Genomic DNA, 15,549 nt, shown 5'->3' on the forward strand with positions numbered 1-15,549 from the left:
GATAATGGGATTCATTGATGATCTTCTTTGTTTGAGAATATATGAAGTTCCTTTTCATATGTTTACTTGGGGGGGAAAATGTGCAAGAAAGTATATGACTTCACAAACAAGTGATTGGCTGCGTCGTGCTCATTCATGGGATTTTTTAGATTCAGATTACATTGAATTAAAAGCAAGAATATAAGAAGATGGGATGAAATATCATAAAAGTGTGCGTAAATTAATAAATTGATATAGTTTTATATAATACGTTAAATCTATTTTACAATATAACATAACATATCAAATTATATCAATTTGTGAATTTAATTTTATAAAATATATTTATAGTTAAAGCATTTCTCGCTTTTTTACGACATTTTTTCATGAAAAAAAAAAGTGCTACGCTGTGTAAAACAGTTACAGAGGAGATCAATAAAAAAAAAAAAGTTAGAAAAGTGTGGTACAAAAGTTACATGTTTGAACTACTATTTCCTGATGTTAGTTGTAAAAAAAAAAAAATAGTAAGTAATGATACAATTACAATTTTATTACAATTCTTTAAACTATTTTATAATCAGTCAGTCTAAACAAGAGCTCATCGACTCCCGTGGGAAGAAGACATGCCTAAACAACAGGGCTGGCATTCTTTTCTTCATAAAATCATTAACAATCACGCCGTGTACCTATCATACCAATTCAGAATTCATCAGCTTCACCAACTCAATTTTCTCCTGCAAGTCTGAGATAGGAAGCTTATGCGCCTGCAAAAGTAGGAGATGAATTCAATGGAAGATAAATCATATAACTTTTAAGAGAAAATTCATATTTATCACTTTATCCATTACATTTGGCTTGTCAACCAGTAGATGAACTCCACACTTCTTCACTTCAATTGAGCTCCAAAGTTCGAAGGATATCTCAATTTCCTCTCCACTTACCATCTCCAATTTTCTTTCTGGAGCTGGTACCATCTCCAGGTTATTTCCTATAAGATGCGTCTGGACTAAAAATAAATTATCTGAATTGTTTACAGGAAAGTCGAACTCTTCTGGCAAAAGAACATGTCCGTAGCCTCTAGTTTTGTTGTAGATTATCACATGATTTTTAGTCCACCGCAGATGAGATTCTTTCTTGCTAGCATAAACAGCACAAATAGGTAATACACGGATCTCGCCCTCAGAAGGAGAAGGTACATGAAAGGTTATCGAAGATCCAGTTCTCTGATGGCTGAACCAATTCGGAACCTCACTACCAGGGAGGGAAAGTAGACGTAATTGAGCAGCACACTTGGTCGATGGACACTATTTGAAAAAAAAAAAAATAGTTAAACATTATTAAATGAGAGAGAGAGAGAGAGAACCTGGAGAAGACTCGTCTTAAAATCAGATGATAAACTGTAGCACCCAAACATTTCAATGATTGAAAAGGATTCCAAACTCAAGCCTTGAATCTCAACCAGTTTGCAACAGTTACAAACTGAAAGAATAATAACTTTTGACCTCGACAAAATTGAGAGTCTTTCCATTGATGAGCATCCAGTTGCAATAAGGAACTTGATATTTGCTGGGAGTTCTAAGATTGAGTGAAGAGATGTACAATTTCTTAAAAACAAAGAGTATAATTTAGGAAGACGGCTAACGCAATGAGGTAGGTTGCGAAAATTGTTTTCTGATAAGCCCAGTTTTTGGAGTGAAGATAAACTCCCAAGATCAATGGGAATCTCGTCTTCAGAAAAATTACAGTTACTGAGAACTAGTCTTCCCAAAGAACAGAATCCAATAATAGAAGCTCGTACCAAACTTATGGCATCTAAACTATGAGATTTTAAGTTAGAAATGCTTCTTGGAAGACTATGAAGGTTCTTGCATCCTTCAAAATTCAACGAAACAAGTCTGTCTAGATGACCAATGGACTCGTGAAGCTCAACCAAGCTTGTGCAACCTTCAAGTATTAGAATCTCGAGATGTGGGACTTGCAAGAAGTACAGGGATTTGGTGAGATTTTTGGAATAGCTAAGATTAATGACTTTCAACTTGTTGAGTACCTGGAAAACAAAAATAAAAATAAAAAGCAAAAAGAAAAGATTTTGTGAGCTATACATTTAACATAAATAGAGTAACAAATCATGTACTAAGAGTCATTATACTCTGTTCTCCTTCCAAACTTGCTTGACATTGCTATATTGCATATCAAGCACCACAAGATTCTCCAGATGAAATTTTGGCGGTAGAAATCTTAGAGGACACTTATGCCAACAAAGCAATCTCAGCTCTTTTGAAAGATGTTCGAAACATCCTGTGAGATACACGGCATTGATTTCGAGTAATCTCAAATTCTTCTTCTTTGTGAATGCCTCAGTCTTCAAATGTATATCTTCTTGAATAGACAAATTCAAGATGAGACACTCCACTGTTTCCGATCCCTGTCAAAAGAGACAGATTTTGTATTTGCTCATATATATATATATATATATATATATATTGGTCTTGTGATTTATCGTTCATCATATGACTGAAAAAGTATTTTGCTGATCAAATCATAATGGTTATAACTTATATGCCATCACTATGGAATGCCAAACCAGGTACATTCTTGGCGTGCAGCACTGGTGGGCATGTGGAAACAGGGGTTGAGAGTGAAAACTACACATACGAATCATGATCTGAACTAATGTCATCACCTCATGACATTGTGAAGTTGAATTTTGACATATACTTGTTATGCCGTACACTCTGTAAATGTAAGGAGTTAGAGGAGGCCTTTTGAGTAATGCTGATACCTTTCACTCATCATTCAGGACATATAAACTGACAAGAAGCTTTAAGAAAACTAGTGTGTTCAGAATTATATGAAGCCAGCCAGCTAATTCATGAAAGGTTGAAGATGAGCATTTTTGGTCAGGTATTGCTCAAATCATCAACAGGATTATTTATCTGAACTAATCATCTTGTTCTCGTGGTAGTCAAATAACAAGATTGCAGTATGAAGAGCATACAGCAGGGAATTTGACAGTATAATGCTCTCCCCCCAAAGAAAATATAGAATTCTCCAAAGAAACTTACCTTTTCTCCTTCTCTATTTGGATCCAGGAGAGGCTTCTGCTCCGAAGCAGGCAAAGCAGGCACATCATTCCAAATATTTCGCCACAAATTTCCATGCTCAGACATTCTTTGTGAAAGCCGTCCTTGAGGAGGCCAAATATTATTTGGATTCACCATAGCAAGCTTGTTAGTTGATCCATTTTCTTGGGCATCAGCATTCTCCCAATCTCCGGGTGAATGCCACCGAATAAAATCTTCAAAAAGGGCATCTGGATTTGCTGCTTTAAATACTGACATGTCTAATTAAAATTTCAACAAAGCTTGTCAATGACCAAGTATACTGTGGCATTAGAAAAACAAGCTGAACATGTTTTGAAAAGTAATAGCGGTTTGTTATAAAGGAGAAAAATATGGCTATGAGACTGACAGAGATGAGACACAATGGACATATTACTTCATTTTTAAGTCATAGATGTTACCTAAAAAGCAGAAAACAGAATATGAAAAAAATGAGAAAAAAAAAAAAAAGCAAATTAAAACAGTTCAAGCAACACAGACAACCTGAGCACACAAAGAAGATTGATTTTTTGTTTAACGGAAAATATGCCATCTGAGAAAAACTTCAGTTGAAAGTAAGAGATAAAAAGATATGCAGTTGGATTCAACAGAGATATAATTTTGACTTAAGACTAATGATATTGTTACTATCTACAACCATAAGAATTTAGCATCTGATGCGAGGTAGCCAGGACTCTATGGGATAAGGTGTTTAACAGAATGGATCTAGCATGGGTTATGCCGAAAACCGTGTTGGATGTTTTGGCTTGCTAGACCTCAATTCGAGGTGTGCAACGGATCAAAACGGTTTGGAAGATGATCCCTATCTATATTATGTGGTGCTTGTAGCAGGAGCACAATGAAAGGACTTTTGAAGACAGAGATCTATGGCGGAGCTAAAAATTTTATTTTTTAGGACTCTTTAAACTTGGGTCATTGCTGTGGACTTTAATGGCATGGATTTTTATGACTTCTTAGTTTCTAATGCACCTACATAAATAGGGCATATTTTCATGGATTTTCATGACTTCTTTGTAATTGACAGTTGTTGGATTAATAAATACTTGTTTTACTTATAAAAAAAAAAAAAAAAGAATTTAGCATCTGATGGCAGCAATTTCTTATTTAAACCAAATATGGTGTGCTTGAAATGGCATGATGTAAAGCATTCTAACAAGTTCTTGTTATGCCTCCAGTCTTTATTTTAGTTCCACATGCCAGCGGTTTAAGTGATAGAGCTTAGAATGCAAATCATTGTGCAAAGGTACAAAAATGATTAATATGGTCTGTGTACAAGTCTAACCCCTTAACAAAGAATGGAAATTGGAGATCATTACCTGAAGATAAGATATCCCTCTCCAGCTGAGCAGAAAAGTTCTGCGATGGAAAGACAGACAATGCTTCTTCAGTCAATCCTATGAATTCAGCCACTTATATATAGGATAGAAAGACTACAAGCTTACAAATGAATCACCAAAGGCTTCAACAGCCTGGAGCCGCTCTTCATGCATGTCTTCTGTCATGAGTGGTGCATCCTACAATGATGAACTGAAAATGATGAACTGTTGTATTCTTTGACAAATCAAAAATATATATAAATATATAAATAAATAAAAAAGTAGAGATTATAAGTAGCCTAATGAAATTTAGAGAAACCTGAGTGAACGGGACATGCATTCCTTGATTTGACTTCTGAAGCATCATAGACCCCACCACACCAGCTGAACCCCTCCTGATACAGTCTGAATGTTTAGGATCAGCCAACACCACTTTTTCAGACGGTTTGGATTCAGAAATGAATAGAGATAGGTTAAGATGATTTGTGAATATTAGAATAAAAGTTAAATTATTTATTATATTTTGTGTGGAAATTTAAGAAAATTATTTTAAAATTTGAAAAAGTTAAATTATTTATTATATTTTGTATGTAAATTTGAAAAAGTTGTAATGATGAGATAAGATGAGTTGAGATGGGTTACGAATATAAACGAGACCTAAATCTCGGCATGGTTGTTCGAGAATGATGTAATTCTCTGGTGTCAAGGGGCTGCGATATCATGAAGAATAAGGTTATGCACTAATTTACATGCCTAGGATTCAAAAGAGTAGGCACTGATAATAATATAACTTTCTTTAACATGTTTATTCACTCAACTATACGTACCACGTATGTTGCAGCTGCCAAACCAAAGACAGTTTAAACAAAACTGTACAAACAAAGATTGAAGAGGTGCGCCTTTAATAGCTCGAGAACTCTTATGCCTGCCCTTGGCAAAATCTGGGTCTCGCACTCCTACACAGAGTACAAGGAGTAGCAACAATAATATCATTGCGTTAAAAGTATCTGAGTTTTTTCACTCATATAAATGATCAAAGAAATTGGAAGAAACATGGTTCCTTTCTCCATTTATTGGTAGTCTGTATCTTATTGGTAAGTACTCGGGCATCCACTAGGTCTTGAACCCACAACCTTAGGCTCCACCTGTTACTATGGGCCGAGGAAGTTTTGCTTCAGTTAAAACTCATTGGCTTATTGTATGGTTTGTACAAGTAATAAACACCGGTTTTCTTCCTAAGGAGTGAACAATTAAGTTTTCTTCCCGTTATGTGATTATTGTTGGGGAAATCAACACAGCGAAAGGAATAAAAGTGAAAATAAAAGAGTACACTCATGCACTCAATGACACCAAGAATTTAACGTGATTCGGCAACTGTCTACATCCACAGAAAAGAGCTTCACTAATAAATAGTGGAACCCAAGAAAATATTACAGAGGAGGAGGATCACACTCCACTCAACTCAACTCAACTCTCTTCTTTTCTTTCAGAGCTCTCTCGACTCTCTCTCTTTTCTTTTCTCCTTGGGTGTATGAGACTCTCGCCAGAAGCCTCAATTTATAGATGCATTGCTAGGGGTGTAAGTTGAAACCGGTAAACCGGAAAACCGATCCGGAACCAACCGGACCGGACCGGACTGGTTTTATAGGTTTTGAACCGGTCCGGTCCGGGACCGGTTTCTTAGAATGTGAAAACTGGCCGGTTCCGGTCCGGTTCCGGTTTTAAGATTTTTCGGACCGGACCGGTTGATAAAAAAAATATTTATATTATTGTATATATAAGTTTTATACAAATTATTATATATATATATTAATATATATAAGTTTTATATATTATGTATAATTATAATTTTTTATGTGAAAGTTTTATATATAATTATATATATTTATATATGAAATAATTTCTTATTATAATTTATAAATTATTACATAAAATGTTAATACTAAATCACTAAAAGTTTATAACTAATACTAATATTAAATATATAGTTTATAACTAATACTAATATATAACTTATAATAAAAATATAAAACAATATTTTTTAAATTAGTTTTTTTTTTTTATAAACAAATTTATAATGACAAATTGTGAAACTTACATTTAAAAAAAAATCGGAAAACGTGACCGGACAGGACCGGAAACCGGTAAAACCGGAAGTACCGGTTTAGGAAGGTAACTGGTGCGTAATCGGTTTTGAAAAATACAAAACCGGTACATACCGGTTCGGTCCTAGATTTTGTCCAAAACCGGACTGGACCGGACCGGCTACACCCCTATGCATTGCTTTACGTATGAATGCATTTATTGTTGCATTCAATAGGTAGTTGGGCTCTGAGGGTTGAGCAGCAAGCATCCATTGTGGACTGCTTGCTTGGGTAGGGATTTCAACAATTCTCCCCCTCCATGCCCATTTACCTATATGCTATCCATCCCAGCTATGTCTCTGCATAGCTCAAGCTTCTCACTTGTAACCACTTTCGTCAGCATGTCCGTTGGATTCTCTTTCGTATGGATCTTCACAAGCTTCAACAGCTGTTGTTCCATCACTTTGCGTATCCAATGATAGCGGATGTCAATATGCTTGGTGCGGGAGTGGTACATTGAATTCTTGCCAAGTCTAGAGCACTTTGACTATCACAATGTACCTTGTAGTCTTTTTGACTAACTCCTAGTTCTTGGAGAAAACGCTTCATCCACAACATCTATTTTCTAGCTTCCGCTGCGGCAATGTACTTTGCCTTTGTTGTAGATAAAGCAACACACTTCTGCAACTTGGACTGCCAAGAGACAGCTCCTCCTGCAAAGGTGAAGAGAAATCCTGAAGTAGATTTCCTGCTATCCAGATCTCCTGCCATATCTGAATCTGTATAGCCTTCCAAAACTAGTTTAGCTCCCCCAAAACACAAGCACATCTTCGATGTACCTTTCAGGTACCTGAGAATCCACTTGACTGCTTCTCAATGATCCTTTCATGGATTTGAAAGGAATCTGCTCACCATGCCTACAACGTGAGCAATATCTGGTCTGGTACAAACCATTGCATACATCAGGTTTCCTACTGCTGAAAAGTAGGGGACTACTTCCATTTCTTCAATCTCTTTCTTTGAAGAAGGACACGAGCTCTTGCTCAACTTGAAATGGTTCGCAAGTGGAGTATTGACTGCTTAGCATCTCCCATGTTGAAACGTCTAATGACCTGTTCAATATATTTTTGTTGTGATAGCCACACCCTTTTGGCTTTCCTATCACAAATAATCTTCATGCCCAAAATTTGTTGTGCTGGGCCGAAGTCCTTCATGTCAAAGGATTTGGATAGTTCCTTCTTTAGTTTGTTAATTATGGACCTATCCACACCAACGATTAACATATCATCAACGTAAAGAAGGAGTATGACAAACTTGTCATCCTGAAACCTTCGAACATAGACACACTGATCTGCAACAAGTCTCTTGTAACCATGACTCATCATGAATGAATCGAACTTCTTGTACCATTGCATCGGCGCTTGCTTGAGGCCAAAGAGACTCTTCTTTAACTTGCAGACTAAGTGATCTTTCCCTGGAGCTACAAACCCTTCTGGTTGCTCCATATAGATTTCCTCATCCAAATCTCCATGGAGAAAGGCTGTCTTCACATCCATCTGTTCAAGTTCCAAATTCAAGCTGGCTACCAATCCGAGTATGACTCGGATCGACATCATTTTCACCATCGGAGAAAATATCTCGTCAAAGTCGATTCCCTTCTTCTGCTGGAATACTTTGACAACCAATCTGGCCTTGTGCTTCATCAGCTTTCCTTGGCCATCTTTCTTCAACTTGAACACCCATTTGTTTTTTAGGGCTTTCTTTCCTTCAGGAAGTTTCACCAACTCATAGGTCTGATTTTTCTGCAAAGAACTCATCTCTTCTTGCATTGCCTGCACCCATAGGCTTCTATCAGCATGAGTTTGAACTTTCTGGAAGCTCTCTGGCTCCCCCTCATCAGTAAGCAGAATATAGTCTGATTCCGAATATCTTCTCGACGGAATCAATAGGCGGCCTCTTGCCGATCTTCTTGGTTCATCAACCAAAGGAGGTTCATCACCATCTATCCCTTGTGGTGGTACACCAGCTGCTGTGGAGAGGATTCTTGCTCCCCCTGCTCGACACCCTGAGCTTCTTCTTCTGCTTCTGGATCTCGATCTTGAATATCCTCATTATCTGTGGCGGACTGTAATGGTGCAGGATTTGGAGTATTGGAACTAAGCTTTCTTGAAGCTTCAGTTCCTATGTTCTGGTTTTCATACAATACAACGTCCCTACTTCTGACAATTCTGTTTGTCACTGGATCCCATAACTTGTATCTGAATTCTTCATCTCCATATCCAATAAAGATACATGGAGTTGACTTGATATCGAGCTTCTGTCTCAACTCCTTGGATACGTGTGCAAAGGCTTTGCACCCAAACACTCTCAGGTGAGAGTAAGAGACATCTTTTCCAGACCAAACCTTCTTAGGAATTTCAAATTCCAGTAGTGCAGAAGGTGATCTGTTGATCAGGTAATAGACAGCAAGAACAGCTTCACCCCAGAATGGCTTTGGTAACTTGGCCATACTAAGCATGCATCTTGTTCTTTTAATGATGGTCCGGTTCATTCTTTCGGCTACACCATTGTGCTGAGGGGTATATGGGACCGTCTTCTCATGTCGAATACCGCGATCAGCGCAGTATGCAGCGAACCTTTTGGAGACATATTCTCTTCCATTATCCGTTCGTAGGCACTTCAACTTCTTTCCTGTCTCTCTTTCCACTAGGGTGTGGAAATTCTTGAAGTGCTCGAAGACTTGATCCTTTGACTTCAAAACATATACCCAGACCTTTCGTGAAGCATCATCAATGAATGTCACGAAATATTTGTTACCTCCCAATGACTATTCTTCCATGAGACCACATACATCAGAGTGTACCAGACTCAACAATTCTGATCTTCTCTTCGTAGAGGAATTGAACGAGACTCTTCGTTGTTTGCCAAACAAACAGTACTCACAAGGGTTTAACGCTGTTCCTTTGGCAACTTTGATGAGTGCCTTATTCGCAAGCGTATCCAACCCTTTCTCACCCATGTGTCCGAGTCTCTTGTGCCACAGATTCGGTGATGCCTCGTCTTCCACTGCATTGAAGCTATCAGAACCGATCTTCACATGGGTCTTGTACAACATACCGCAAATATGTCATCGGGCGACAACCATGGCACCTTGTGACAGCTTCCAAGTGCCATTGCTGAAGTAGCTGTTGTAGCCCTGTCAATCAAGGGCTGTCCTGAAAATCAGGTTGAGCCGAAGGTCAGGAATGTGTTGAACATCTTTCAACACCATGGTGCAACCAACGTTGGTTTTTATCTGCACTTCGCCAACTCCCATGATCTTCGAGGAACTGGAGTTCCCCATCATTACCGTACCAAAGTCTCCTGCTTTGTACGTAGTGAAAAATTCACTGTGGGAAGTGGCGTGGTATGATGCTGCTGTGTCTACCACCCACTCAACACCATGGCTTGCAACGTGCAGACATGTCTCGTCACTAGTGGAGAGTATTGTCACATCTCCCGAAAGAGTGACAAGGGTTTCACCATCTTCTTTCTTCAGCTTACTGCTTTGACCTTGCTCCCTTAAAAACTTGAGGCAGTGTTTCCTCATGTGGCCTTCTTTGCCACAATGGTAACATTTCATGTTACCCATCTGTTGGTTCCTACTACTACTGGATCTTCCACGTAGTTGAGGCTTCCCTCTGTTTCTACCTCCACTTCTCCCTCTATCATTACCTTGAGGCCTTTCTCTACTCTCGGTGACAAGGACATGAGTTTGATTCATGCTTGTCTCTTTTTGTCTGGCCTCCTCATTAAACAGGGCATCCTTAACCATCGTCATGGTAAGCTTGTCATTTGGAGTAGAGTTACTTAAGGAGACCACCAGCGTCTCCCAACTGTCTGGTAATGAACTGAGAAGCAGCATGGCTTGTTCTTCATCGCCAAGATTCAGGTTGACGGACCCGAGCTGGTTAACTAGGTTTTGAAACTCGCTAGTGTGCTCGGCAACAGAGGTATCGCTTTTCAGCTTCAAGTTAACAAGTCGTCTCATCAAGAGGGCCTTGTTTCGAGCAGTCTTAGCCTGATACATATCCTCTAACTTTTTCCAGAGGTTATATGCATTCGTCTCTTGGGCCACGTGGTGAAAAACACTATGGTCAATCCATTGCCTGATTTGACCAATAATTTTCTTGTGCATTTTTTTCCACACTTGATCCGTAACTTCGTCTGGCTTTTTCCCTTCATCTTCCAAAGGGTCAAACAGATCTTTACAGTTCAAGAGATCCTCCATTTGAGGTCTCCAAAGACTGTAGTTTGAGGCAGTCAGCTTTATCATGGCGCCTGATGCCGAATCCTCCATGATTTAGACTAATTCTAAATACAAAATGGCAAAGTACAAAATCTTTGAGGTGGAATATCACAAAACGGACAGCACCGTTGTGTCCGGAACGTCTGATTTTGTTGGAAACGAGTCTTGTTTCGTCAAAATCGGACTCATATAGCACAAGGAATGAGCAAAAGAACAAAAACAGGAACTCTGTCGAGCGTGCAGTGCGTGGCGCGAACAAAATGCGTAGGCGCGTGTACGTCACGCCTAGAATCTCCTCTGGTGCGCGTGGAACGCGTAGGCGCGTGTAACTCACGCGCTCTATGGAGTCAGTAGCAAGTCAGGAGTGTGAAATTCACGCGCAAGGGCTTCTCTGTAGCGCGTGCGGCGCGTGTCAAAGAGTGGGATTCACGCGCTCTATAGTCTCATGGGCGCGTGCGACGCGTGTCGAGAGTGGGTCTCACTCTCCAATCTTCAGGCGGCGCGTTGGGGAGCGTGCGGCCTCCGTTCGGCCTCTGGTTTTCACCGCTTTTCTTGTATCGATGAGACGAACACAGTGGTATGCTTAAATTTGAAAACTGAGCTACGCACTAAAATCGAGTTTTTTGTAAAAAAAACTTCTTCTAACAAACGCTCTGATACCACTTGTTGGGGAAATCAACACGGCAGAAGGAATTAAAGCGGAAATAAAAGAGTACACTCATGCACTCAGTGACACCAAGAATTTAACGTGATTCGGCAACTGTCTACATCTACAGAAAAGAACTTTACTAATAAATAGTAGAATACAAGAAAATATTACAGAGGAGAAAGATTATACTCCACTCAACTCAACTCAACTCAACTCTCTTCTTTTCTTCCAGAGCTCTCTCGACTCTCTCTCTTTTCTTTTCTCCTTGGATGTATGAGACTTTCGTCAGAAACCTCAATTTATAGATATATTACTTTACGTATGAATGCATTTATTGTTGCATTCAATAGGTAGTTGGGCGCTGAGGGTTGAGCAGCAAGCAGCCATTGTGGACTGCTTGCTTGGGAAGGGATTTCAACAATTATTTTCTCTCTTTTTTTGTTTAATGGAAGTGTCTTACTTAAGTTACTTCCCAGGTGGCTATTTCAGCTCAGCTTCCTCAAAGTTCGTTCAGTATGCCATCTCTCACTGTTGATTAAAATTACATGTTTGTTAGACTAATAATGGATCGAAATATGTATTAAATATATTTTTATTTTGTAAGTTACTGGACTCTGAACCAGAAGAAGAAAACATCACCATCTCGTAATCAATACTCAGTGGAAAGTGACAGCAAGTCCACATGCACATACACATGCTTCAAGTCTACGAAATAGAACACTAATACCAAAAACAAAGCTAATAGGTAGGTAGATTCTTCTGATCCAACAAAGATAATCAGAAGATACCACTACAATGTACAAACCACCTTATCACAAAAGAGAAAATAACTTCAGAGAATACCCAATGAAGATAAATTATTTAGTGATAAGGTATGGTGCAACCTGTACAGGAGTACCAGAACTTATGGCCCAATCACAAAACCAGCTCACGTGTCCTTCATATGAGTCAAGTCATGATGAATGTTCTCCTCAAATGTCAATGCAAAGTAGGCAAAAATGCAATGAAGTTGATCATATTATACCCAGGCTTGCAACATGCAACAGTAATCAACCACAGAACCACTGGAACAGGAGCTAAAAATTGAAGAAAGTACTCTCATGGAAAAGTTCTTTAAGTACACGATCAATGACTGTAGGTGGAGGTATAATCATTGAAGTCTTCAAATTATGAGGACCTGTGTTTTCAACTGATACAAAATAAAGTTGAAAAATGACGCAATAAAAAAATAACATCACGTAAAGAAAAGAACTTTAAGGTACAAATAATTCAAACCTGAAACAAAATCTTCGATAAATCGAGCCTCAAATGACATATCTAGTGCATCAATCAAAAGGTGCAATTGGGAAGAAAATCCAATTTGGTTTCCTTTGGAACCATCACTTCTGACCCAAAAAAAAAAGCTTGTAAGATGTTGTACATTTCAATCAGATCAACGTCATTTTAAAGGCATGAGAAGAGAAATGGATGTACTATGAGGAAAGAATAACCAAATACTGGCAGAAAAAGTCAGAACTAAGTTATGCCAAATTTTGCTACGAAACATAAACTCTAAACAGTTATTATTGAGATCTTGTTGAATCATTTAATTACATGTGGGGAATTTAGAAAGATTCTATTAGAGAAAATGACGAGCTCCATATGGATTCAAGATAAGAAGACAAAATACATACACAGTAAGTATGTGAGCTGTAGGAGCAAAATGTATAGGAGTTTCAGCATAAGAGAAGAGTCTGAAAAAAGTTGTATACAACATAATGGAGACCATTCACAGTTTTGTATACAAATAGGATAGATCAAAGAATAAAGTTGTGCCGTCAAGGTTAGTGAAGCTGATCAGTTTCAAAGCATAATATAGTTGCAATAGAATCCATAATTTGCCAACTCCATAACACAGCTAAAGGTATATCGTCATTTCCTAAATGTAAAGTACTGTGAACACTTACAAACTTTGAAATAAACAACTCGTACAATCCTTCCAAATGCATAAGTTGTACTGGAACCTGTGTACCGATATGATCTGCCTCGAATCATCTGGTGAAAACAGTTCCCATATTTTGGATGCCAATGTATGCTTTCCTAGAAGGATCATGTCCTGGAACAAGCGCAGGCAACAAACTGCATGTCCCAAGTGTGTAAGTGATATGATTCAGGATAAGTTACCCACAGGTAAAATACAAATATAAGTTAATCGTACAGTATCCAACAGCATCGTAAACTGTTCATCAATACCAGTCTGAAAAAAGTTGTCCTAAAATTATTGGAGAAGGAAGAGGTCGATATGAGAAAAAGAAAGCCTCAATAGGTTCCCCGGTAGTGGAAGAAACTTTCTCGTTAATTTTAAAACATATGTCGCTATGCTTTAAATACAAGACACCAAAATGAAATACTAGAGATAGACATGTGTTCTTCAAATCTAAGGAAAGTGCATGGCCATCCAGGCAAAAAATATAGAAAACATATGACCAGGTTGGAAGCACCAAGTTAATTCGCAACGCGCCAACTCACCCAGCCATGGAGAGCCATAATTCACCAATAGTTATGTGGATATTCTTTAACTGAGAACCCTACCTTGAACAATTTGTCAAAGCAATTGCAACTGCACTTAAAAGTTTGCTAGCACTTTGAGGAGCAATCACCTGGTGGTGCAAGCACATTGTGTGAAGTTAAAAAAAAAAACACTTAAAATTTGTCATACAAAGTGCAAGATGACAAGTCAAAACATACTAAAAAATCGTTAACCCCAAAACACATCTGCAACTCATGCAAGTTGAAGTTCCAGTCTGAAACTCTGCCTGTGCCGACCAGAATTAGATAAGAAGTATGAGTATCCACAATATGCAAACAATAAAATAAATCACCAAGAAAAATATTGACGTACTGTCATTGTTGGCTTTCTCAAAGTAGTACTCCATGCAATAGCTTTTTGAGGCATACTTCAACTCAGATTTGACTTTATATAAGTTCTTTGAAAATTCCAGGTGAACAGCACCCTTTTCCTACAACCAAGTAATAAGCATATTCATGTTAGAGGACAAGATTGGATGGTGCTTCACTTCTAACAACGATTTGATCAGTAACAAAGGCAAATGAAGTAGCAAAAAACAAAAGAAACAGATTTTATCAAAATGAAATTGCTTCTGTGTCTATGATCCAATTCCCACAATGGATATGTCGAGCACTCCAAGCCCAAGAAAGCATACCAACAAATTTTTTGGACCATCAGCCATCCATTGCCGGCAAAACGCTTCTATTTCAGTTAAGTTTTTCAAAATTATAGAAAAGTATTTTGACATGATATATTTTTTTTTTTTTTTAAAGTTGAAAATGTGTAAATGTGTGTATCTTTTTTTTTTTCTCTTTTGCAAATTTAATTTGTTTGTATTTTTATTTTTATTTTCTCGAAGTTGTTCTTACTAATTAGTAATTAGTATATTAGTTTTTTAAATTTCTATTTTTTTTACCTTTTTTAATTTAATAGGACTATTTAGCATTTAAGAACTTTTTGGAATAAATTATAATGTTATATTTTTAATAATAAAAATGATCCGTTAAAATTGCTTAGATAAAGTTGATATTGAAAATCCATTAAAAGAGTAATCCGATTATCCGAGACTCTGCAGTATGCATCGAGGAGCAGCAAACCCAAGTGCAGGCTATGAATATTGCAATGGAAAAACTGGATCCCTCTTTCAATTTCACAAAATTTTTTATTTTATCTTATCTCATCTCATTTTATTATTATAACTTTTTCAAATTTTCACAAAATAAAATAAATAATTTAACTTTTTTGAATCTTAAAACAAAAATAATATTAAAAAAATATATTCTAACAATATTTTATTCAACTTTTAACTTTTATCTCAACTCATCTAATTTCATTTTATCTATAAAAATAAACGAGGTAATATTCTAAACGTTCACATATTTTGCAAAAAAAATCTCACAAATTTCGTGAGCCAAATATAATATGGAAGAAATTTAGGACTTCGAGATGATATACTTAGGTTTCGTTTGGATTGAGAGATGAGAAGAAATAATTGAGATAACTTGTGAATAGTAGTGAGATTTGTGAATTAAAATTTATGAATAGTAATAAATAATAGTGAGA

At 37.4% G+C, this 15,549-nt stretch overlaps 1 pseudogene; it reads right to left on the minus strand.

The window, feature by feature from the left end:
• Window positions 1–668: 668 nt before the first annotated feature.
• LOC108996881 lies at window positions 669–14,734 on the minus strand (annotated as a pseudogene).
• Window positions 14,735–15,549: the final 815 nt, after the last annotated feature.

This window comes from Juglans regia, chromosome 14 (assembly GCF_001411555.2).
Source record: "Juglans regia cultivar Chandler chromosome 14, Walnut 2.0, whole genome shotgun sequence".
Classification (NCBI taxonomy): Eukaryota; Viridiplantae; Streptophyta; class Magnoliopsida; order Fagales; family Juglandaceae; genus Juglans; species Juglans regia.